The sequence below is a fragment of the Chiloscyllium punctatum genome, chromosome 8 (genome assembly GCF_047496795.1).
Source record: "Chiloscyllium punctatum isolate Juve2018m chromosome 8, sChiPun1.3, whole genome shotgun sequence".
In the NCBI taxonomy this organism is placed as follows: domain Eukaryota; kingdom Metazoa; phylum Chordata; class Chondrichthyes; order Orectolobiformes; family Hemiscylliidae; genus Chiloscyllium; species Chiloscyllium punctatum.
Window position 1 is genome coordinate 4,382,593 of NC_092746.1, and position 24,749 is coordinate 4,407,341.

Consider the following 24,749-nt stretch of genomic DNA (forward strand, 5'->3'; position numbering starts at 1 on the left):
TTTATGTAATGTATTTGGATTTTCAGGAGGTGTTTGATGAGACACTACACATTAAGTTACTTAATAAGATAAGAACCCATAGTTTTGAAGGTAGTATATTAGCAGGTAGAAGATTAACTAATAAAAGACAGCGAGTTGTGGATAAGAGGTGGTATTTTTAGGATGGAAACATGCAATTAGTGGTGTGCCACAGGAATCAACCCTGAGGTCACAATTATGTACAATATTTAGTAATGGCTTGAATGAGGGCAATGCATGTACTGTAGCCTGTTGACATAAAAAGGGTGGTAAGGTGAAATGGTGAGAATGATACAATTAGTCTAGACAGAGAAATAAATAGGATAAGACAGATAAGACAATAGATAAGCAAAAACTTGGCACATGGAATTTAATGTGGGAATATGCACTTTACCAGAAAGAATAGAAGAGCTGAATATTATTTAAATGGTGAAAGACTGTGGAAAGCTGTAGCAGAGAGGGATTTGGTATCCTCTGCATTAATCACAAAAGGCTAAAATTCAGCAGATAATTGGGAAGGCAAATGGAATGTAAGCCTTTGTTTCAAAGGGAATGTATTGTAAAATTAGGGAAGCTTTACTAAAGCCACCAGTCAGATCATAGCTAGAACACTGTGAACAATCTTCGACCCCTTATTGACGGAAAAATATACTGGCATTGGAGGCGGTATAGGGAAGGTTTATGGTGCTGATACCTGGTATGGAAGGGTTTTCTTTTGAGTTGAGGTTGAGTAGGAATTTAGAAGAATCAGGGCAACCTCATTGAAACATATAAGATTCTTAGGGAATTTGACAAGGTAAATGCAGATAAGTCTTTTTCTTTTTGTGAAACACTCTAGGACTAAAGGGCATTAACTCAGAATGACGGGTTGCACATTCAAGATAGAGATGAGGAGGAGTTTCTTCTCTCAGCATCTCTGAAATTCTTTACTGTAGAGGGCTGTTGAGGCTTGGTCGTTGAGTATATTGAAGGCTGAGATAGCTTTTGGGAATTGAGGGTGATGGAGAAAAGGCAGGAAAGTGGAGTTGAGGATTATCAGAACAACCATGACCTCATTGACTGGCAGAACAGGCTGAATGGCCTACTTCTGCTCTTATATCTTATGGTCTTATTATCTTATGCAGAAAGTGATAGTTACGAATAAACCTTTTTTACCCGTGCTACCAAAGTGGCCTCAATAGGTTTTCTTCTTTCTTTTCCTCCCATCATGTCTTTGCGTAGTTCTTATTTCCACAGCTGGAGTTGAAGATGCCTGCTCAGGAGTGGAGGCTATTTGCCCTGGGCCATTTTTTGTCTCGACATGATGTAATTGCTGAAGGTTATTTTGGCAGAGGCAAATTGGTTCTCCTCAGTCTGAACTTCCAGTGGTCATAGGGGTGGAAAGTATAGTGGAAGTGGATGGCCTGGCTACCTCTGCAGTGTCCTGAGAGAAAGGTGCTGAGAGCCCTGTCTGTGGTTCAGCACCACCCTGTCTCCTTGTAAATATGAGGAATGTGTACTTGGTCAATGATCACTGCCCTCCCCTGTTGCCATGGGTTCAAATATTGTGGACAAATGGGTGGAGTGATGTATAACAGGTTTGAACCTCTCCAGCAGCCCCTGCGGATGCTATGCCTAGCTCGCCACAGCAGCCGTCAAGCCATTTATGGAGGTAGCGAGATGGCTGCAGGATTTGTTGCAGTGCTGCAGCTTCTGGGCAATGAGGACCATTGCTTTCCATGTGCTGCTGCTGTTCTACCTTGTGCATTTGGACCAAGTCCCTGATTGCCAAAACCACAGGGTCCTCTCCTTAAGGCAAATGGCTGATCTCAGGCAGCCCTCCAAGTGCCAGGCGTCCAGGCTGTTTCAACTGTCAAGCTATCACTGTGATGTGTTCACCAGATTGTGTACCCACACTCTCTATGTCTACTGAGGTATCAGTATCTCAACGGTGGGAGGAAAATGCAGTAGAGGTTTGCCACTGCTTCCTCTGAAGCTTCTGTAATCTCATCCTCAGAGGTTAAGGTGGGGTTTCTGGTGAAGATAGGCTTTTGTCCATAGAGGTTGAGGATAGGCTCAGTGAAATCTACAAGACAAAAGAGAGAGAAGACATCGCTAGGCACATTTAGAATTCCAGTGCACATCCAGGTGCACAGCAACCTTCTAAAAATCTCATAATGCAAAGGATACCAGTCTTGGGTTGGCTATCCGCCGAGTAGCAAGTTGTTGTGGGAACTTCATCTGGTAAGATATCGCAGAAATCAGATGTGAGAAATGGCGTAGGGGCGAGATAGGTCATTAATTTGGGGAGTTTGGTAAGATTGTGTGAAAAACCTTAGAAGGCCTTGTGGTGACAACACTCCAAAAATCAGTACAACTCAAACATAGCCAAAGAAATGTAAGATTCAGACTCCTGAGTGAAAACATTTTTCCTTATTTTCTGTCTGGACATTTTTTACCGATGATTTTATTTCAATGACCCACTCAATGGAGAAAACAGATCTTCTCTATCAAAACCTCTTCTCATCTCGAAAACTTCAATTGGATGTAATGAATATGGTTTACATTTAATATTGCTTGGAAAACATGGGGTTTGAAAGATGGTGAAAATGGATTTAGTTCAAATTTTGAGGGAATACTTGAATTGTTTCTTCAAAAGACATCATTAAAAGTTCACGAAGGACATTTTAACAAAGCTTCCTGGAAATCATGATCAAGAGTCATACTGGACTCAAAATGTTAGCTTTGGTTCTCTCTCCACTGATGTTACCAGACCTGCTGAGTTTCTCCAGCATTCTCAATGTTTGTTGCTGTAAATCATATTCTATTTGCTTGCTGAAGATCCCTGATTTGAAAAGTGACTGGTTTTGAGAATTTTGTGTTTTCTGGTTAAATTGGAGGAAAGACTGTTTAAGAGTGAGCTGAGATTGCGGAAAGCCTTTTGAGAACAAGTTGAGACAGTGAAAGACTTACTAGAACAAGCTATCCAGCTGATCTCTCTCATTACTAAAAAGAAAACTCTCTTGTTGAGTTGAATGTAAAACTTACTTGTTATTTTGAAAGAGTGATTGAAAGAACATCTCAAGATTGAATTTCCTGAGCAGGCTGTGTCTCCAAGATAACAAAGCTAACCATGCATGATTACTGATGACCACATCTGTCAGCAATAGACAATAGACAATAGATGCAGGAGTAGGCCATTCTGCCCTTCGAGCCTGCACCGCCATTCAATATGATCATGGCTGATCATTCCTAATTAGTATCCTGTTCCAGCCTTATCTCCATACCCCTTGACTCCACTATCTTTAAGAGCTCTATCCAATTCTTTCTTAAAAGAATCCAGAGACTGGGCCTCCACTGCCCTCTGGGGCAGAGCATTCCACACAGCCACCACTCTCTGTGTGAAGTAGTTTCTCCTCATCTCTGTCCTAAATGGTCTACCCCGTATTTTTAAGTTGTGTCCTCTGGTTCGGCACTCCCCCATCAACGGAAATATGTTCCCTCCTGCCAGAGTGTCCAGTCCTTTCATAAGCCTATACGTTTCAATCAGATCCCCTCTCAGTCTTCTAAACTCAAGGGTATACAAGCCCAGTCGCTTCAGTCTTTCCGTGTAAGGCAATCCTGCCATTCCAGGAATTGACCTCGTGAACCTACGCTGCACTCCCTCAATAGCCAGAATGTCTTTCCTCAAATTTGGAGACCAGAACTGTACACTCTAGAGCAACAGGCATCACTCTATACTTTCTGCTTAGGCCTTTAGGAATAACCCATTGGAAAAAGTGTTTTTTTCAGAAAGCCAATCTCTGCAGAGAAATATGTTTTATTCTCCTTTCTTGAAGAGTGTGTGTGTGTATTTGCATGTGTCTTTTAGGAATGTTTAGGGAGATGTGTCTTTTTACTGCTATATTAGTGACTGTTTGTCTATTAACCAATTATTGCACCTTTGTTGAATAACTTTTGCTTTGGTAATAAATTAATAATAGCATTTATTAAGAAGTCCAGTTAATAAATGTTGTTTAAAATCAGATACAGATAATTATTTGAGTCGTGGTGGGAATTTTTAATTTTTATCTATGGAATGATGGGGTGAGAACAACTATGCACTCCTCTATCCTGTCATTACATAGGTGACTACCTAAGCTTCCCTGTTCCAACGAGGACAGACTTAACTTCCCCAGTGTCTTCTCCTAAGTTAAATCCATCATCACTACTGGCAAACGTCTTCTATACTCTTTCTAATTCTTCTACATCTTTTCTGGGCACACAGTATTTTTCAAACTATGTCAGTTGGGATCTAACCAATACTATATAGTGTTCTAGCATGGTGTTTTTACTGTTTGATTTTCGGCCTCTATTTGTAAACCCCATAGCCCATATGTTTTAACAACCTCACCAACTTGTTCTCGAAATAAAAATGAATTTTATCCACACATATGACTGAGGAGAATGAGATGTTAAGGCATCACTCAAAGAACATAAAATAGTCTTGCTAGGAAAAATAATACTGTTACTGCACTAATCACAGTATTCAGTGGATTGTGTGTAAGGGTCGATTCTTATAATGCATTCTTGTGCAGGCTTCATGGAGCTAATCGATCTGTACATCCTGCTCTGAAGGTTATGCCACTCTTGGGCATTGGGTATATCTCCCAATTAAGTGAAAGATATATGTAAACTGAGGAATAATGAAATAAATTAAAGTGCATTATTGACTAGCTCTTCAAGTACCCTTTAAGCCTTTAGCATATTTTTTTTCTGAATGAATTAAAATTATGTTACAAGATAATTTTTAACCTTTTGGAGCCCTACATCAATTATTAACAATTGTAATAGATAGAGTGACTATTTAAATACTAACTGCAAATGATTTGAAGCTGAATTTAATCATGTGTATCCAGTGATCTAACCTGTAGAGTTAGACTTCATTCATTCTGAATTCTTGGAGCTGATGACATGTTGAATGTAAAAATATTTCCAGAATGTGAATTTCTATTATGTTAAATTGACTGAATGCAAAATAAGATGGAAAACTAGACTGTAAATTTAATCTAATAGATGGTTTTGTTACTTTAAAGGTTTTGATGGCTGGATTTATTAGAAAAGTTACACATAAATTTATTTGGGTTGCGCTGTTTACAACATGGACAATTATTTATGATTATTTACAATTAAAATTGACATTAGATATTACAAAGACAAGTTATAAATCATTTGAATTCAAGTGACAAAACAAAAGTACCAGAAAACAATGATAATATGGACCAATTAAGATATACCATAAATGTAGCTCGCTGAGGTCTTATAACAAAATTTATTATTGAAGCAGTTATGTTCTATCTTCCCCAGTAGCAGCACTCATTCCTTTCAGGCTCACGATAAGTCAATAAATACAGTCAATTTGAGGCTCCAAGCTACTGTGTACAGGAACTGAATTCTGGAATAGTCTACCCGCCTACCTACAACTGATTCTAGGTCTATAAAATATTCTTAAAATATTTTAAATTTTAAAAAAATTAAAATCCTCTTACACAAAAAAAAGAGAAAAATGTAAAGACAATCCAGGTGGAGCCTGGTCCTTAAACTATTCAAACTTTTCTGATTTTAATTAGATTAGATTAGATTAGATTACTTACAATGTGGAAACAGGCCCTTCGGCCCAACAAGTCCACACCGCCCCGCCGAAGCGCAACCCACCCATACCCTTACATCTACCCCTTACCTAACACTACGGGCAATTTAGCATGGTCAATTCACCTGACCTGCACATCTTTGGAGTGTGGGAGGAAACCGGAGCACCCGGAGGAAACCCACGCAGACACGGGGAGAATGTGCAAACTCCACACAGAAAGTCACCTGAGGCGGGAATTGAACCCGGGTCTCTGGCGCTGTGAGGCAGCAGTGCTAACCACTGTGCCACCGTGCCGCCCACAATGTTTGGAGCTAGCTCCCTTTTAGCTGATCTACAGCCTAAAGTACTAAACACAATTGTGAAAACTAGCATTAGGAGCTAGAATATAAATGGAAACAGGTTGGAGAGCAAAAACAAAGATAATTAGCAATCGAGGGTTGTGACATACTAAAAATAAGTTAACATATTTGTAACAGTTACCTGAAAATTATATTTTCTGACAACTTTTAAAATATATAAATTTTGGTATAGTGGCATGGTATTAACATTTCTTGTGTTGCTCTAATTGCCCTTTAAAAGGTGGTGGGGACTACTTTCTGGAACTGACAGACATTCAAAAGGGTAACAATGAGAATACAGGGCCAACATGTTCCCATCAAGGTGAAGAATGGGATGAACAAGTATGGACAATCCTGCATGTCAAGGGATGTACAGGATTGAATAAATAGCAAAAAAAGAAGCTTGTGGTAGATAGCAAAGGCTTTCAATTACAGATGCCCTATTACTCCACCTGAATAATATAGTATAGAAAGTGCAGGGGGTGCTTAAAAAACAAATTATCAGAGCGAAGGGGAAATATGAAGAAACATTGATGAGTAACAAAGGAAAATCCAAAGTTTATTTTAAAGTATATTAGGGGTAAGAGAATAGCTAATTTAGGAGTAAGGTCCATTAGGGACCAAAGTGGCAATCTATGTGTGGCACTCGAAGACATAGCTACGGTTTTAGATGAGTACTTTGCATCTGTATTCACAGTAGAAAGAGACAATATATGTCTAGAAATCAGGGAGGAGAGGTGTGATATACTTGAACAAATTATCATTGAGGGGGAAGAAGCATTAGTGGTTTAAGAGGCTTAAAGAGATAAATCCTCAAGCCCAGATAAAATGTATCCAAGGATGCTGTGTGAGGCAATGGAGGAGATTGCAGGAGTTCTGATCTTAATTTTCAAATCTTCTCTGGCTACAGGAGAGCTATCAGAGGTTTGGAGTACAGCTGATGTGGTACAATTATTCAAGAAGGGTGGCAAGTGAAGTTAACATTTGTGGTAGGGAAACTAATAGAAAATTTTCAGAGGGGCAGAATCAATCTCCAATTGGAGAATCAAGAGCATGAATGGAAATGGCCTGCCTGCAAAAATTGTAGACTCGCTGATGTTAAGGGCATTTAAATGGGCATTGGACATACATATGGATAATAATGGAACAGTGTCGGTTCGATGGGCATTAATTTCACAGGTCAGTGCAACATCAAGGGCTGAAGGGCCTGTACAGTACTGCGCTGTAATGTTTTATGTTCTAAAGATAGCATGACTTTGTAAGGGGAAGATCATGTCTAAGAAATTTGAAGTTTTTGAGGTGTCGAGGTATGTAGGTGAGTGTAGTGCAATCTACATGAACTTTACTAAGAGTTTTGGCAAGATCTTGCACTGCAGGCTAATTAAGAAGCTAACAGCCCAGGGATCCAGGGGCAGTTTGGCATATTGGATCTAAAGTTAGTTTAGTGGGTGGTGTTTGAAGGGTGTTTTGTTGATTGGAAGCCAGTGTCCTTTGTTGTTTGTGCATATATTAATGATCTAGACATAAATATAGGAGGAATGGTCAGTAAGTTTGCAGGTGACATGAAAATTGATGGTGTGGTAAATAATGAAGAGGAAAGCCTTAGATTACAGGATGATATAGATGGATTGGTCTGATGGGCTGATCAGTGGAGTGCATCTCCTTCATTCCCAGCACCTCCACCCTTGAACCCCACCTCTCCAATCACAACAAGGACAGAAACACCCTGGTCCTCATCTTGCACCCCACAAACTTCCAGATACAATGCATCATCCTCCACCAATTCTGCCACCTATAAACAGACCCCACCACCAGAGATAGATTTCCCTCCCCAGCCCTACCTGCGTTCTGTAGAGACCAATCCCCCCGTGACTCATTTGTTAGATCCAAGCACCCCACCAACCCATCCTACACTCCTGGGCACTTTCCCTTGCCACCACACTTCTGCCCTCACCTCCATCCAAGGCCCCAAAGGATCCTTCCACATCCAACAGAGATTTTCCTTCACCTCTACATGTCACCTCTTTGTCCATTGCTCTCAATGTGGTCTCTTCTATATTGGGGAGACAGGACAACAACTTGCAGAACGTTTCACGGGACATCTCTGGGACACACATACTCAACAACCCCACTGCCCTCTGGCTGAACACTTCAACTCTCCCTCCCATTCCACCAAAGACATGCAAGTCCTGGGCCTCCTCCACCACCAAATTCTAGCCACCTGCGCCTGGAGGAAGAATACCTCATCTTCCACCTTGGGACCCTCCACCTTATCCCAAATCCAACCCTCCAGCTCAGCACCACCTTCCTGAACTGTCCAACTTGTCTATCTTCCTTCCCACATATCCACTCCACCCAGAGTGTTTGCTCGAAACATCAACTTCCCTACTCCTCAGAGGCTACCTGACAGGCTGTGCTTTTCCGGCGCCACATGTTTTGACAAACAAGGCAAGGAGTACACGTTGAATGATAGGACTCTAGGCAGTAAAGAGAATCAGAGGGCAATCATGATGTGCATGGCTTTAGATCTTTGAAGGCAATAGGTCAGATAGATAAGATGATTAAGATGACAAATGGGATTTTTCCTTTCTTAGTTAAATTATTGAATACAAGAGCAAAGAGGCTATTGTGGATATATATATATTTATTAGGCCACAATTGGAATTTTGTGTGCAGTTCTGGTTGTCACACTCAAGGAAGGATATTATTGCACTAGAGTTGCAGAAGAGGTTCACCAGGATGTTGCTTGGGCTCGAGTAACTTAGCTCATTAGAGAGAATAGATAGGCTGGGTTGTTTTTCTTAGGGTAGAGAAGGCCGAGGTGAGGAGGATCTGATTGAGACGTATATAGTTTTGAGGGGTACAAATGGGGTAGTTGTGGAAAAACATTTCCCCTTAGTAAAGGTATCAATAGCCAAGAGAAAGTTGGAATTTGAAGAAACAAAAACATCACCCAAGAAGGTTGTGGGTATCTGGAACTCATTGTCTGAAAGGATGGTAGAGGTAGAACCCTCAAGACATTCAAGAAATATTTATGATTTGGAGGTAATGGTGTTGGACTAGGGTGTACAAAGTTAAAAATCACACAGCACTAGGTTACAGTCCAACATGTTTATTTGGAAATACTAGCTTTCGGAGCGCTACTCCTTCATCAAATGGTTGTGGAATATTTAGATGAGCGTTTGAAACATAATAACATACAAGGTAATAGGCCAAATGTTGGAAAATAATATTAGAATAGATGGATTCTTAATGACCAATGTGGCCATGATGGGCTGAAGGGCCTCTTTCAACAGTATTAAATCTCTACTACTCCATGCTGCAGTCCATGCAGTGAATCCTTGCAGTAATGTTAATTAGGAAGTTCCAGGATATTGACCCAGAGGTGATTAAGTCAGGATGGTGTAAAACTTAGAAATGGTGATATCCTTTCAGATGGTGGAGGTTATGGGTTAGAAAGATATGTCAAGGAAGGCTTGAGGAGTTGTACACTATGTTGATAGTACCAACTGCAGCCATGGCGTTGGAGGGAATGGATGTTTAATCTCATAGATGAACTGTCAATTAAGTGGGCTGTTATATCCAGGATGGTAGTGGGTATCTTTGTCTTTTTGGGGCTGTACACCCCAAGGTTAGTGAACAGTATTCCATCACACTCCTGAGTTGTGCCTTGTAGGTGATAGGAATAGTTAGATGTGAGCCACAGTCTGACAGTTACAATAACCAAAGTGTCTATGTAGCAAGACCTGATTAGATTTTAGTGCACGTTAACTCCAACCCATTGATGTTGAGGAATACAAAGGTTGAAATGTCATTAAGTATCAAAATAAGGTGGTTAGACTCTCTTTTATTGGAGATGGTCCTTATGTGGCATTACTAGTACTTATAACTTATCAACATAACTGTGGATGCTATCCAGATCATACTGCAAAGAACATCTTATTATTTAAGGATAAAAGCAAAGTACTGCAGATGCTGAAGACCTGAAATAGAAAAAGAAAACGGTGGAGAAAATCAGTAGGTCTGGCAGCATCTGGGGAGAGAAAAAATGAGTTAAAGGTTCAAGTCCAACATGACTCTTCTTTGGAACTGAAGAGACTGAAAAGTGATGTTTTGTATGTTGTTGTAAGAGGGGACAGGAAGAGGAAGTGGTACAGTTGGGAAAGGTGTTCAGAGAAAAAGATAATGTGAGTGTTAATGGTAGCAAAGAAGAGGTTTAGATGGAATAGGTATTAATCACTGGTGTCATTAGTTAAAAAAAAGGTCACTACTGTTGAGAAGTTGGTAGGGTAGGGTAGGGTTATGGGTCAAAATACACATTAAGGACAGAATTTATGGACTGAAGTTGTTGAACTCAATTGGGTCCTGGAGGCAATAAACTGCATTAGTGGAAAATGAGGTTATCTTTGTCCAGCTTGTGAAGTCTTCGCTGGAACATTGCATTAGGCCTAGGGCAGTATTTTTAGCATGAGAGCTTGCTCTGAGCAGGTTGTTGGGGAGTATGTACCACTTGAAAACATTGTTCACATGAAATTTCATTGCTTTGCTTATGATTGAGAGCAAGCTGATAGGATGGTAATTGGTTGAGTTGGAATTGGTCTGGTCTCTTTAAAAGTTACTACTAATATTAAGAAAGGTAACCATTGTTACAAATATTTCTAGTTTCTCATGTGATGCATGTTTATTTATCTTCTATTACCCACTTGCATGTAATCTGCTAAAATCAAGAGAAAGAATTAAATAAAAATAAACAAATAAATAAAATGAAAAAATGTTTCCAATATTTAAAAGGGGATAGAGTGCAATCAGGTTGGTGGGGTGTAGTTTTGTGTTAAGTAAACCCAGGAGAATGGGTTTCCCTCAGATCCTGCCAATTGAATGGCAGGGCTTGTTTAACAAATTTTGTCTCTGTTTCCTAGCCACAACAGTCTGGGATGGGGAGAAACAAATTCAGAAAAACTGTTTGTGGGAGATTGCAGGTAGGAGTGGGAAGGTGAAAGTAGTTTTATCGTATACTTGTTTTCTAGCATCTTCCTAGATTTATCTTCCTAATCATTTTCTAAAATTTTGCTGTACAGGAATTTTTTTTTCTGTGCCTGAAACAGCACATTGATTAATTCTCCCTTGGCCTGGATTGTTGTTCTTCAATATTGACTAATTAGTGTATAACTACCTTATTAAAAATTCAAAAAAAATTACTTTGGCAGAAAAATACTGGAAGAACTGTAACCAAAAGGGCATCTTCATGCATACATTCTAGTCATGTTTGTGCCCTCACAAACTGCCGGAGGATATTAAAATCACAACAGAGCTTATTAATCTTGAGATCCACTCAGTTTGTTACCAGTAGGACAAAACATCTCTGCTGCTCATACACTATTTCATAGAAATGTCCTTATTTCCCTTTGTTGAACACAGGACACCAGGTAAAATTACTCATATTCAAATGAGTTCAATGGAAATCAATCAGTAATATGCTGTAGAAATGTTTAAATTAACATCGAATTATAGAATCCCTAGAGTGTGGAAACAGGCCATTTGGCCCAACAAATCTGCACATACCCTTCAAAGAGTAACCCACCCAGACCCATTACTCTACCCTATTTACCCCTGATAAATGCACCTAACCCATACATCCCTGAATGCCATGGGCAATTTAGCATGGCCAATTCACCCCTGGGTACTCTGGTTTCCTCCCACAATCCAAAGATGTGCAGGTTAGGGGAGAAGGTGCAAACTCCACAGAGCCAGTCATCCAAAGCTGTAATCAAACCCATGTTCCATGGTGGGTCAGTGGTTAGCACTGCTCCCTCACAGTGGCAGGGACCCGGGTTGGATTCCAGCCTTGGGTAACTGTGTGGAGTTTGCACATTCTCCCTGTGTTTGCGTGTATTTCCTCTGGGTGCTCTGATTTCATCCCACAATCCAAAGATGGGCAAGTTAGGTGAATTGGTAATGCTAAATTGCCCATAGAATTCAGGAATGTGTGGGATAGGTGCATTAGTAAAGGGTAAATGTACAGTTATTAGAGTAGGGGAATGAGTCTGGGTGGGTGACTCTTCAGAGGGATGGTGTAGATGTTTTGGGCCAAATGGCATATTTCTACACTGTAGGGATTCTATAAAAATCAAGTGATAAATATAGTTGTAGGTTCCTCCTTCCCTTGATGTTCTATTTTTGGGATTTTTTTTTGTGTCGTCTACCATGTAGACAGAAACAAAATACACCATCAAAGTCTTTGACATTTTCTTGTTTCCAATTATGAATTCCCCAGTCTCACCCCATCAGCAACCAATCTTTCACTTAGTTACTTTCTATCTTCATGTGTACTCTTAAAAGCCCTTACTGTCTGCTTTTATTTTTTGCTATTTTAGTCTCATATCCTAATATTTTCATGTTTTATTTTTAGTCATATACAAAAGTGTTGGTTTCTAAATTGGGCTTAATCTTCAAGCCTAAAAATAACCTTTGCAGCATTTTATGCCTTTTCCTTCAACTTGGTATCAATTTAACCCCCTTCGCCAGTGGCAGAGAATACTTCTTGTAGAGCTTCATTTTGGAATGAAGCAACAAAACATAGCATCATCCCACGAATACAGTTAGTATTGCTTCAGGAATAATAACCATTTGGCAAAACTGGTTGTTACGAAATGTATTAGTTATCAGGAGATAGAAAATAAGAGACAGTTTACCATAAGTTTGAATGGGGCACTGGGGCTTCAAAATTGAATAGGGCCTTTAAAATTGGATGTGTGGTCACCAATACATTTCAGAGGCCATAAGGTCTATCCTCTAGCTGCCAGGAAACCTGATATTCTCAAGGCAAATGTATGGCCAAAGTAGTATTTTTGCAAATCTTTGTTGTCAATACACAAGCTATGTCTGGAATTGGTAAAAGCACATTTATGGGAACTCCAACCTGCAAATACGCTCCACCCAAACATCTCCATTCTCAAACTGAAGGGATTTTCGAATAAGTAATGAGTAGACAGGTCCCAGTATCCAAACGTTTTCCTAAAAATACACATTTCCAAAATCCAGGAATCAATAGTCAATCTGTTCTCCATGCTTGAACTAAGACTGGTACTAAAAATTATATCCATCCTGTTAATTATTAAATCATGTAATCATACTGTGGAGCAGGAAGTCATGTACACCATCTTGCCTGTGCTGCTTGCCTAATGATATACCGATTAATGCTACTTTCTTGATCTTGCCCCACAGAATTTTCCTTTTTAGGGACATATCTAATTTATTTTGAGAGATACTATTGAACCAAGCGATGCATTCCATACCATAACACACTGAGTGAAAAAACTCCTTATTTTCTCCCTGTCTTTTTTTAACCAATAATTATAAATTTGTGTCCTCTTGTTATGTAGTACAGAAAGGTGTATAGTCTTCTTAGTGAAGGTTAATAGGTGTTATTAAATGTAACTATATGCAAGGGATAGTAAGACATCTTCTTGAACCCTACAGATTCAGGTTCTAGTTCCATGTGATTGGACACCATTATCATGCTAAGCCATTATTCTTCGAGTAAAGGTACAGTTTCCTGCTAGTGAAAATGCTTTTTTCCTTATTTACTTTATGAAAAACCCTCATATTTTGAACTTTTCTTTTATATAAACAAATATAGAAAATGCCAGAGAAACTCAACAAATCTTGGTGGATGAGGTGTTGCAGAGGAGGGTTGTCTTCTTCCCTCAGGACTGGCAGAGGAGAGTTCAACACCAAACCTTCCAGGCTGGTCCAAAGTTGCAACTCTGGAGAAATGCCTAGCAATGCTACATGAAAGTTAATGCCATTTTCCACTCTGTGAGACTTAGTGTATCTTCTCTCTATTACCTCACACTCACTCTATCTCTGCTACTTTACTAATTTCCTAGCAAGATTTGATAAAATGTGGAACTGGAAAAAGCACAGCTGGTCAAGTAGCTTCAGAAGAGCAGGAGAGTCAACGTTTCGAGCAGGACCCTTCATCAAGACTCACTATCTCCAATTTCCAACCAAGGCTCATAGTCTACTGCTTTCACTGTTGTATGCAGCAACTTTTCTAACTTGCTCTTACCCATCCAAACCGCCCAGACTACCAACCCCGTATGGTCTCTGTACTGCATACTCACCCACCTTGGACATTTTTCCTCTACTTGTAGCAACACTAACAGCTATGCCCACGAATTTGCATTCACTCAGTTCTTTCCTTTGTTTTATCCCAGGAAAAAAGGCCTACATTAGGGCTCAACAAGCCAGGATGAGGAGTGGGATGATATTAATTTCCTCACACCTAACAAAGTGGAGCTTTGCGCTAGCTGGAGGGCATGATTGATATAATGATGCCAAAACATCCATGTTCCAGCAACCAGAAAGAATTGCTGTGCTGTTCTCTCATTATTTCCATTATAAATGTACTCTTAAGATGCCTCAATTTTTACCCCCATTTTGTGACTGTCTCTTTTTTTGCCAAAGACACAAGTAGAATCTGCACTGTCTCTGCCATCCGGAAGGCAGTCTAATATCCTTTTCACACCTCAGAGGAAGTAACCACAGATCTCTCAAAGGCTGCACTGGTGAGATTTCCTCTTTCACTTTTCCCCAGCTCAGATATGGACCTCAATAGAGTCAGGAGCACAAGCTAGTGAGCACATCACCGCCATGATTCTGTGGTTGATTCAGGAAGTAACACCCCAGACCACTGGCACTTGGAAGAGTGCTGGTGACCAGGCAGCTTTTCTGTTCATGACAGGAGAAAATCCCATGGTATCAGAAATTAAATACCTCATAGAAATGTACACGCAGATGCAGGAGGTTTATTGGAGGCAGTGGGCAAATTGACTAGATCACTGAACGACTCTACAAATGAGTTTTGTACTCTGTTGCCTCTGGCATGTGAGTGTTTGGCCGCCTCCATAGTAAGGTTCATAGCTGCTATAGAGACAGGTTGAGCACACTTAGTGTCTTTCCATGTGTGCATAAACTTGCACGCCATCATTCTAACCATTGATACTCAACACCAAAAGTAATAGGGAGACATGGGATCTTGATTTCAGTCCAAGTGACCCTTCTTCACAAAGAGATAGACTGATGCCTGGAGACATCCAACTGGAGGAAAAAGCACATAGAGACCTTTCAGAATTCTCCTCGCAGGACCCCCCAGAGGTGACTGAGCCCTCAACCTCAATTCTGACTGCCATACTCAGCTCTATGGGAGTTCAAGCCAAGGAGGGTGCACCTCTATCTGAGCAGAAAACATTCAGTATATCTGGCCCTCCAGCATTAAACAAGGATTAGACCGAGGATGCTGGCCTCAACAGTTGAAAGACATTTACAATCAGTGAAAGATGACTTCCCTCAAACCAGTTCTATTGAATGACCTTCACAAGGAAGTCCTTCCTGTATTGCTGTGGCTGGTGCTGCTGTACAGTAGGATGTTCAAGATGTTGTTTTGCTTGAGGTACGTCCTGATGATTGTGGTGCTGTGAATCTCAAGAATCTCCATTGTTCAGGGTGTTGGTGCATCCTCCAGTTTTGCACCCAGACATGATCTTTATAGTAGATATTTTTTATTAACTTGTTCAGACATGACACACCTCTGGAGCAGGTTGGACTTAAAACCAGGCCTTCTGTTCCAGATGGAAGAACATTTACCACTGTGTAACAAGAATGCTTATGACCTTTGCAGTAGCCTGATGTCCCTAGTTGGCTCCAGAGGAAGAGATGTTCCATTGTAGAAACTCTTGATGGGGTGACATGGCATTTCAATTTCCAGCTGTGGACAGAGCACCATGGCTCCTCTCTCATCTGTGACTGTGGCACCCCTACATTTATGCTGCATCATGAAGACTCCTTTTGGTGCAAGATCCGCAATACAGATTAGTTCTACATCAGCTGGAGTAGGTGTTGGTCCTGGGCTTGTGGACCCATGTGTTCCTCATGTAGCCATGAAGCAGCCATTTGCACAGTGGCTACAGGGATGACCACAGTTTCTGGGTGTTCATCATTGGGAACAGTTCCAATGAGTCTTTGTGGGCAATATCAGAAACAAAGTATCTTCTCAGTAAAGTGATCATCCACCAGTCACAGCATACACAAATAACAATGGAACAAAACATTGGGAGCTGGAGGTCCCTGGGATGCCTCTTTTGTGCACTGATGCCCTATTCAGCAATCTGTTGCTCCAGGACGTTTGGTGTACAAAGATGAGGAGATTATATGCATGGCAGGCCCTCCTCCCCCAACACTAAGAAGGGCTGCATGACATGTAGGATAATAGTGTGCACGTTTAGTTGTCCAAGGTGTGAAATGGACAGCTCCTGCACCTTGTGCATACTCTGGGATTTGGAAGGTGATTATTACCTTGTAAACTAGAGTGAATCTTTTCCAAGTCACAATTGCTTGTGCCTCACTGCCATTAATAGGATTAACCTATAATGTTGTTAGATGTGATCATCAGTGCTTGGGGCCAGGATTTGTAACCCACACAGTTGGTCAATGTGTAAGGTTCATATTACTGCATTTGTGGTCACAGCTGTCTTTATCTGCACTACATGGGTGTGTTTAATGTTGTTGCCCTTTGAATGGCCTCATGCCGCAGAAAAGTGGACCCTTCTCCCTCACAGAATGACACTTACTCTGCCCACTCTGGAGGTGTGATGGCAGTCATTTTCATCTCCATTCTTATTTCTTATTTGGAAGACGATGGAAAGAAACAGAAGTCACACATCATAGAGTGAATCACAGACTTGCTTTTCAGTCGAAGTAACACCTCATTTCTTCCCTGTTAACTCTTTCAGCTTTAATCTTTCCTAAGTTCCTATCAACTCACTTATTTAACTGTTCACCTTCCTACTTTACCCCCAGGTCCCAAGCTATGCTGTGTAATCAGACCAGGCATAACAGTGTACTATCCCCTCATTAAGGATGGGCATGGTACTGTCAATGACACCCACCTCTTACTGCATTACCCCCTTCACTTCCATCATCAATCATCTTGCTCTACTTGAGTTGCTCTCCTTCATGACTATTGCTCCTCTGCATCCTGCATGGTGCCTCCAATCCCCATTATTGAGTTCTCCAGTGTTCCTACCACAGCAGTCCAATCTGACTTTCATGTCAGGAATTATCGATGCCTAGTTCCTGTCTGATGTGTGAGAGAATGGGAAATTGCATATCAATGAGGCAAGTTTAGATAATAGAATGCTAATTCATGCAAATGGATGCAAATAGGTTTCTTGCCAAATACTGGTGAGATTATCATCTTGTCATTCATTGTTTGGTTGGAGAATTGGGATGTTTTCCTTCAGTATCGACAATCTTATTTTTGATTACCTCATTTATTTCGCAGCCAGTAGGCTAAGGGTACAGTCGTTTTTCTCCAAGAGAGGTTTAGAATCCAACGCAATGGGAAGAATGAAGTTGTGGAATTCCAGATCATAGACATTAGGTAAAATTCCCTCATCTCAGCTGAAACAAATCGAAAGCCTGGTCTTTTAAGCCAAAGAGGGGCCTCTTGTGGTGCAGAGATAGTATCCTTACCTCTGAGCCAGGAGGCCTGAGTTCAAATCCCATCTGCTCCAGACACATGTAATAATGTCTCTGAAGAGTTTGATTCAAAAATATGTCAGATGAGATTACCAGCATTTTGCAGTCCACCAAGCCATTGATTGCTGAAATGATTCTTGAAGATGACAAAGATGTTTTTGTGAATCTTGGATATGTACCTTGTAAATATTATCTTGTAGTGGATGGGGGTATGAGACTAATGAAAAATATGCTCCGCAAAATGCCAGCTTCCCTAAAATCCAGCCTGAAAGACAAGATAGAAGACCAAGTAAACAGGGTGTAATTAAGAAAATGCCAGCCTGTAGGTTGGATTGGCAAAACGGTAGTCATAGAGGCATACCACATGGAAACAGACCCTTCGGTTCAACTTCTCCATGTCAACCAAGTGTCTCAAACTAAACTAGTCCTAATTGTCTGCATTTGGCCCATATCCATCTAAACCTTTCCTAATCATGTATCTGTCCAAATGTCTTTTAGATGTTACAACTGTACCTCCATCTACCACTTCCTCTGGCAGTTCATTCCACATACAAATTACCCTCTGTGTGAAAAAGTTTCCCCTCAGGTCCCTTTTATCTCTTTTTCCTCTCACCTTAAACAAATGCCGTCCAGTTTTGCAATCCCCTACTCTAGTCGACAAAAAGAAACATGGGAAACTGAGGATATGCATAGATCCAGTGGATACTTACAAAGCTTTGAAGGGACCTCACTACCTTATGCCAACTATAGAAGAAATTTGTCACAATTTCACAACTTGCCAAGGCAAACGTCTTTGTTACCCTCATTGAGACACGTGAATACTTGCAAGTGAAGGTGGATGAAAGCAGCAGTTTTATAATTACATTTTGTGCCAATTGTAAGATACAGATAATAGACAATAGACTATAGGTGCAGGAGTAGGCCATTCTGCCTTTCGAGCCTGCACCACCATTCAATATGATCATGGCTGATCATCCTTAATCAGTATCCTGTTCCTGCCTTATCTCCATAACCCTTGATTCCACAATCCTTGAGAGCTCTATCCAACTCTTTCTTAAATGAATCCAGAGACTGGGCCTCCACTGCCCTCTGGGGCAGAGCATTCCACACAGCCACCACTCTCTGGGTGAAGAAGTTTCTCCTCATCTCTGTCCTAAATGGTCTACCCCGTATTTTTAAGCTGTGTCCTCTGGTTCGGCACTCACCCATCAGCGGAAACATGTTTCCTGCCTCCAAAGTGTCCAATCCTTTAATAATCTTATCTGTCTCAATCAGATCCCCTCTCAGTCTTCTAAACTCAAGGGTATACAAGTCCAGTCGCTCCAGTCTTTCAGTGTAAGGTAATCCCGCCATTCCAGGAATTGACCTCATGAATCTACGCTGCACTCCCTCAATAGTCAGAATGTCTTTCCTCAAATTTGGAGACCAGAACTGCACACAATACTCCAGGTGTGGTCTCACCAGGGCCCTGTACAGCTGCAGATGATTGCAATGCTGTGCGCCCATTGGTCCAGAATAATACCAATGCAGACAACTTGAGACAGTCAGAGATCTTCACAAATATAAACTATTCTGAGTGATCTGCTAATTTATGGATGTGGTGAAACAATGGAAAAAGACATTCAAGACCTCAACCAGAATGTAGTGGAACTGCGGGAGAGAGCGAGAGTGCCAGAAGAACCTCAAGCTAAACAAGATCATGTCCTGACAGTCTTTGCCCAGGTCCGGACAAGGTGAGAGTTGCAGTAGAGTTACTGTTGACTAATGTAAGTTAGACTGGCTGATGTTAACAACTACTATTGAGGTAGTAGAATATGTGAAAGCATACTTCACCTGTTACACAATTCCAGAAATTGTAATGAGCAACAGTGGTCCTTAATTCATAAGTGAGAACTGAGCTGTTTCATAAAGAGGAATTGGAAAATTTAACACCATATACCATCTCCACATTGCCACTAGTCACACAGAAAGGCTGGAACAACTGGGAAAATTGCCAAGGGATAAGAAAGAAATTGAACATATCCAGCACAGACTTCCAAAAGCCAATCTTTGAGTCAGGAATAAACATCTTCTGCATGATGGAAAGCAATCTAGTACAAAGACGAAAGTCATGCCACACCCGAACTAATGTTCCAATGGTGATATAAAATCCCGATGAAACTAGAGAAAGTTAAATTTCCCTTTGATAAACTGCCAATTCATTACCAAAGCTGAACTTTAGCGATCGATTGAGAATACAAACATTCAAAGCTCTAAACAGATTTGTTGTCACAACTGCGGAAATCTACGCACAATTAGAGATGTTGACCCTTCACTCTCGGCAGCTGATCAGGAAGATGGGAGCTCACCATCAGCACAGAGTATAGAATGACTATTAGTCCCAGTAATTCAGCATTCTCCAGCAGTGCCAGCCTCCACGCCAAGTTTCCAGCTCTAGAAAGTTCTGAAGAAGCATCATATTAGTCACAAAATATTAACTCTTTCCTTCTGCACAGATGCTGCCAGGTCTATTGATTTTTCTCCAGCACTTTCTTTAATGTTTAATGTGTTATATATGATGCATTAATGTTATCCTTAACATCCACCCTCTTTGGAGGCAGGGTGACCCTCAAGTTATACTAAACACGTCGTCTCTCTCTGAGAGAGCAGCCCTATAGTCCCCTGGGACTATGGTGACTTTATTTTTATTTAGGTCATATTTAGCTGGTTGAAGGATGATCATATTTGCCTAAAACTAAAATAAAATCAGAAAAAATGAGATTATTTCAGTGCTTCATTTAATTTTAGTTCTTGATTGAACTAAAAATATTATTAGTCATTTAATTTTTTTTGGTCTGGGATACTGATCAATAATTATTCTACATGTCTACATGTCAGTGAATTAACATGGTAACTTAACATGTGGTAGCTAGAATTGTGACCTGCTAATTGAGATCACGGGTGGTGCAGTGGTAGTGTCCCTATCTCTAGAGTGTACCAGAGATGCATAATGTTATCTCTGAACCGGTTGGATATGAATATACCTATGACCTGATATTTCAAAACATAACATTTTTAAGCATAATGAGCACCCTCCCATTTCAACAAAAGCATGCGAGATATAGATTTTAGGCTCACTAATAAATCTAATTATCTTGGTGATTCTAATCATATGATATATCTTTACCTCATTTCATATCTGGTTATTCAATCTTGCAAGTATTGTTGATCACTCTGTGAAGCCCACTGACAGCAAAATTATGTCAAAAATAAGAATACATTCCACAACTCCATATATTGCTGTATAATATTATATAATAAGAGGAGAAGGCTCCACAAATATCCCTAGCCTCAATGATGGAAGAGCCCAGCACATCTGTGCAAAAAATAAGGCTGAAGCTTTTGCAGCAGTCTTCAGCCAGAATTGCTGAGTGCATGATCCATCTTGGCCTCCTCCTGTTGTCTCCAGTCTTCAGCTAATTCAATTAATTCCATATGATATCAAGAAACAGTTGGAGGCACTGAATATTGCAAAGGCTCTGGGCCCTGACAACATTCCGGCAACAGAACTAAGTACTTGTCCTCTAGAACTTGCCGCTCCTCTAGCCAAGCTGTTCCAGTACAGTTTCAATATTGGCATCTACCTAACGTTGTAGAAAATTGCCCAAGCATATCTTGTATATAAAAAGCAGGACAAATCCCACCTCACCAATTACAGCCCCATCAACCTACTGTCGATTATCAGTATAGTTACGGAAGATGTCATTAACAGTATTATCAAGAAGTAGCTGCTCAGCAATGTCAATTTGGGTTCTGCCAGGGCCACTCATCTCCTGACTTCATTACAATTTTCATTCGAACATGGACAAAACAGCTGAATTCCAGAAGCGAGGTGTGAGGGACAGCCCTTGACATCAAGGCTGTATTTGACTAAGTGTGGTATCAAGGAGCCCTAACAAAACTGGAATCAATGGGCATCGAGGGCAAACTCTCCAGTGGTTAGAGTCATACCTGACACATAGAAAGATGGTTGTGGTTGTTAGAGGTCAGTCATCTCAGCTCCAGGATATGTCCGTAGGACCTCCTCAGGATAGTGTCCTAGGCCCAACCATCATCAGTTGCTTCATCATTGACCTTCCTTCCATCATATGGTCAGAAGTGGACATGTTCGCTGATGATTGGGCATTATTCAGTACCACTCGTGACTCCTCAGTCACTGAAGCAGTCCGAGTCCAAATGCAACAAGATCTGGAATATATCCAGGTTGGGCTGACAACTGGCAAGTAACATTTGTACCACCCAAATGCCAGGCTATGACCATTATCAACAAGAGATAATCTAACAACCGCCCATGACATTCAATGGTGTTACCATCACTGAATCCCTCCACTATCTACATCTTGGAAGTTACCATTGAACAGAAACTCAACTGGACTCACCACATAAATGCAGTGGCTCCAAGAGCAGGTCAGAGGCTAGGAACATTTGCGGTAAGTAACTCACCTTCTGACTCCCTAAAGCCTGACCACTATCTACAAGGCACAAGTCAAGAGTGCGATGAATACTTGCCACTTGCCTGGATGAGTGCAGCCCCAACAACACTCAAGACACTTGACACCATTCAGGACAAAGCAGCCCACCTGACTGGCTCTACATCCATTCCCTCCACCACTGCTGATCAGCAGCAGCAGTATGTACTATCCACATGATGCACTGCAAAAATTCACCAAAGATTCTCAGACGGCACCTTCCAAACCCATGACCACTTGCATCTAGAAGTTCAAGGGCAACAGATATATAGGAACATCACCATATTCAAGTTCCCCTCCAAATCACTCACCATCCTGACTTGGAAATGTATTGCCGTTCCTTCACTGTTGCTGGGTTAAACTCTCCGAATTCACTCCGTAATGGCATTGTGGGTCAATGCACATCAGATGGACTGCAGTGTTTTATGAAGGCAGCTCACCACCACCTTCTCAAGGGCAACTAGGGATGGGCAATAGATGCTGGCCAGCCAGTGACACTCACATTCCACAAAATGAATAAAAGAAAGCAAAAGAGTTAATCTGTTAACGCTAACATAAAAAATTGAACAATACACTTTTTCTCAATGCTGGTTTTGCTGGTGGATTTGAGCTGATCGCTTGAACCCAGTCCTGCAGTGACAGCATCTGAACTGTCTCTTGTCAGTTTGAACACATTGATAGGACAAGTTTAGGATCTCCCTCCAACTGCAACAAGGATCCCACCCTTCCAACTGCAATTTCCCCTCCCAAATTGGTTGATGATGCCCTCCAGCGCATCCATCCACTTCCCACATCTCTGCCCTCAAACCTCTCCTCCAACTGCAACAAGGACAGAAGCTTCCACCCCACCAACCTCCATATACATCACATCATCCTCCACCATTTCTGCCACCTACAAATCAGAGACATATTTCCCACCCCACCCCTATCTGCTTTCCATAAAGACCATTCCCTCCGCTACTCCCTTGTCAGGTCCATGCTCCTCACCAACTCACCCTCCCCTCCCCTCCTGGGACCTTCTCCTGTAAAACCTACATCCATACCTGCCCCCTCATCTCTGTCCAAGGCCCCAAACGAACCTTCCATATCCAGGAGAGTTTTATTTACATTTGCACACGTTATTTACAGTATCTGTTGCTCCTGATGCGGTCTCCTCTACATTGCGGAGACAGGAGGCCTACTCGCAGAGTGCGGCAGAGAACATCGCCGGGACACCCACACCAACCAACCCCACCGCCCCGTGGCCAAACACTTCATCTCTCCTTTCCATTCCACCAAAGACGTGTAGGTCCTGGGCCTCCTTCATTGCCACTCCCTAACCACCTGATGTCTGGACGAAGATCGCCTCATCTTCATCCTTGGGACCCTCCAACCCCATGGCATCAATGTGGATTTCACCAGTTTCCTCATTTCCCCTCCCCCACCTTATCCCAGTTTTAACCTTCCAACTCAGCAACGCCCTCATGACCTGTCCTACCTGCTCGTTGGATGCTGCCTGAACTGCTGTGTTCTTCCAGCACCACTAGTCCAGTACCTGTCCTACCTGTCCATCTTCTTTCCCACCTATCCACTTCACCCTCCTCTCTGACCTATCACCATTACCCTCTTCTCCATTGACCTATCGCACTCTCAACTACCTTCCCCCCAGCTCCACCCCCCTCCTATTTATCTCACCACCCCCGCGGCTCACAACCTCATTCGTGATGAAGGGCTTTTGCCTGAAATGTAGATTCTCCTGCTCCTCAGATGCTGCCTGAGCTGCTGTGCTTTCCCAGCACCACACTCTCGACTCTAATCTCCAGCATCTGCACTCCTCACTTTCGCCAAGTTTGGGATCTGCTGAGCACCACGCAGTGACTGTTCTGCAGACGAGTGAAGAAGCTCCCCGGGTCATTGGCACTTGGAAGACTGTCAGAGACCAGGCATCTGCTCAGCTCCAGCCAATGAGCCTGTGTCACCGTGCTGAACTTTTCATCTAAATGCACTTGGTGGATCAGGAGTAGCAGGCAGGCAAATGTGGCATAATGATGAAAAACTGCACCTGTGGAGTGAATTATTCAATTACATGACTGCTTCCATGGAGAGGTTGGTGGCTGCTGTGGAAACACAGGCCCAGTATCCTCAGGGGATGCTCGAGAGAGACACACACACCTGCACTCTGTTGACACTGCCTTTGATCCTCAGGAACCCTTCCCCTTTATTTACCGTGGACAGACTTTACTGAACAACAAAAGCCCACACTAGTAAGTGACCTAACTAGCCAATGCTGGTGATTCTTGCCAAGACCTCGTTGTAGCTACACATGTCCATGACTGTGACAGTCCTTCCCTGTTGGACTGGCCCCAGTGGAGACGAAGCACTAACCATGACCCAATCCATGGAGCACAGAGGCAGAGATCTTCAGTGCAATATCACACTGACTGGATGCCTGACTGTGGCTGGCCCTCTGCATGGTATAGGAGGTTGCCACTGACTTCACTGAGGAATTCCCTTCTAAGACTTTGAGACATGGCCAACAACTTGTTGCAGATGCAGTAAGCTTGGGACAAACGCTGCTGCTATATGTTACAGGTATAACACTGTGTAACACTGTTGTATGAGATGTATACCTTAAGCAATTGGAGCAGGAATAGATGATATGGACCTCAAGCCTGCTCTGTCATTCAGTATAAATATGTCTAATCTTCTGCCTCCTTCATGATCATTCTCCACATCCACTAATTTCCTAAAAAACAA

General features: G+C 41.7%; 1 long non-coding RNA gene across 1 annotated transcript in view; it reads right to left on the reverse strand.

The window, feature by feature from the left end:
* LOC140480340 (uncharacterized) overlaps positions 1 to 24,749 on the reverse strand; it is a 77,124-nt gene that overhangs the window by 37,384 nt on the left and 14,991 nt on the right. The window contains exon 2 of the long non-coding RNA XR_011961264.1: positions 1,174 to 2,083. This is a non-coding gene — a long non-coding RNA (uncharacterized lncRNA). The remainder of the gene's footprint in view (positions 1 to 1,173; positions 2,084 to 24,749) is intronic.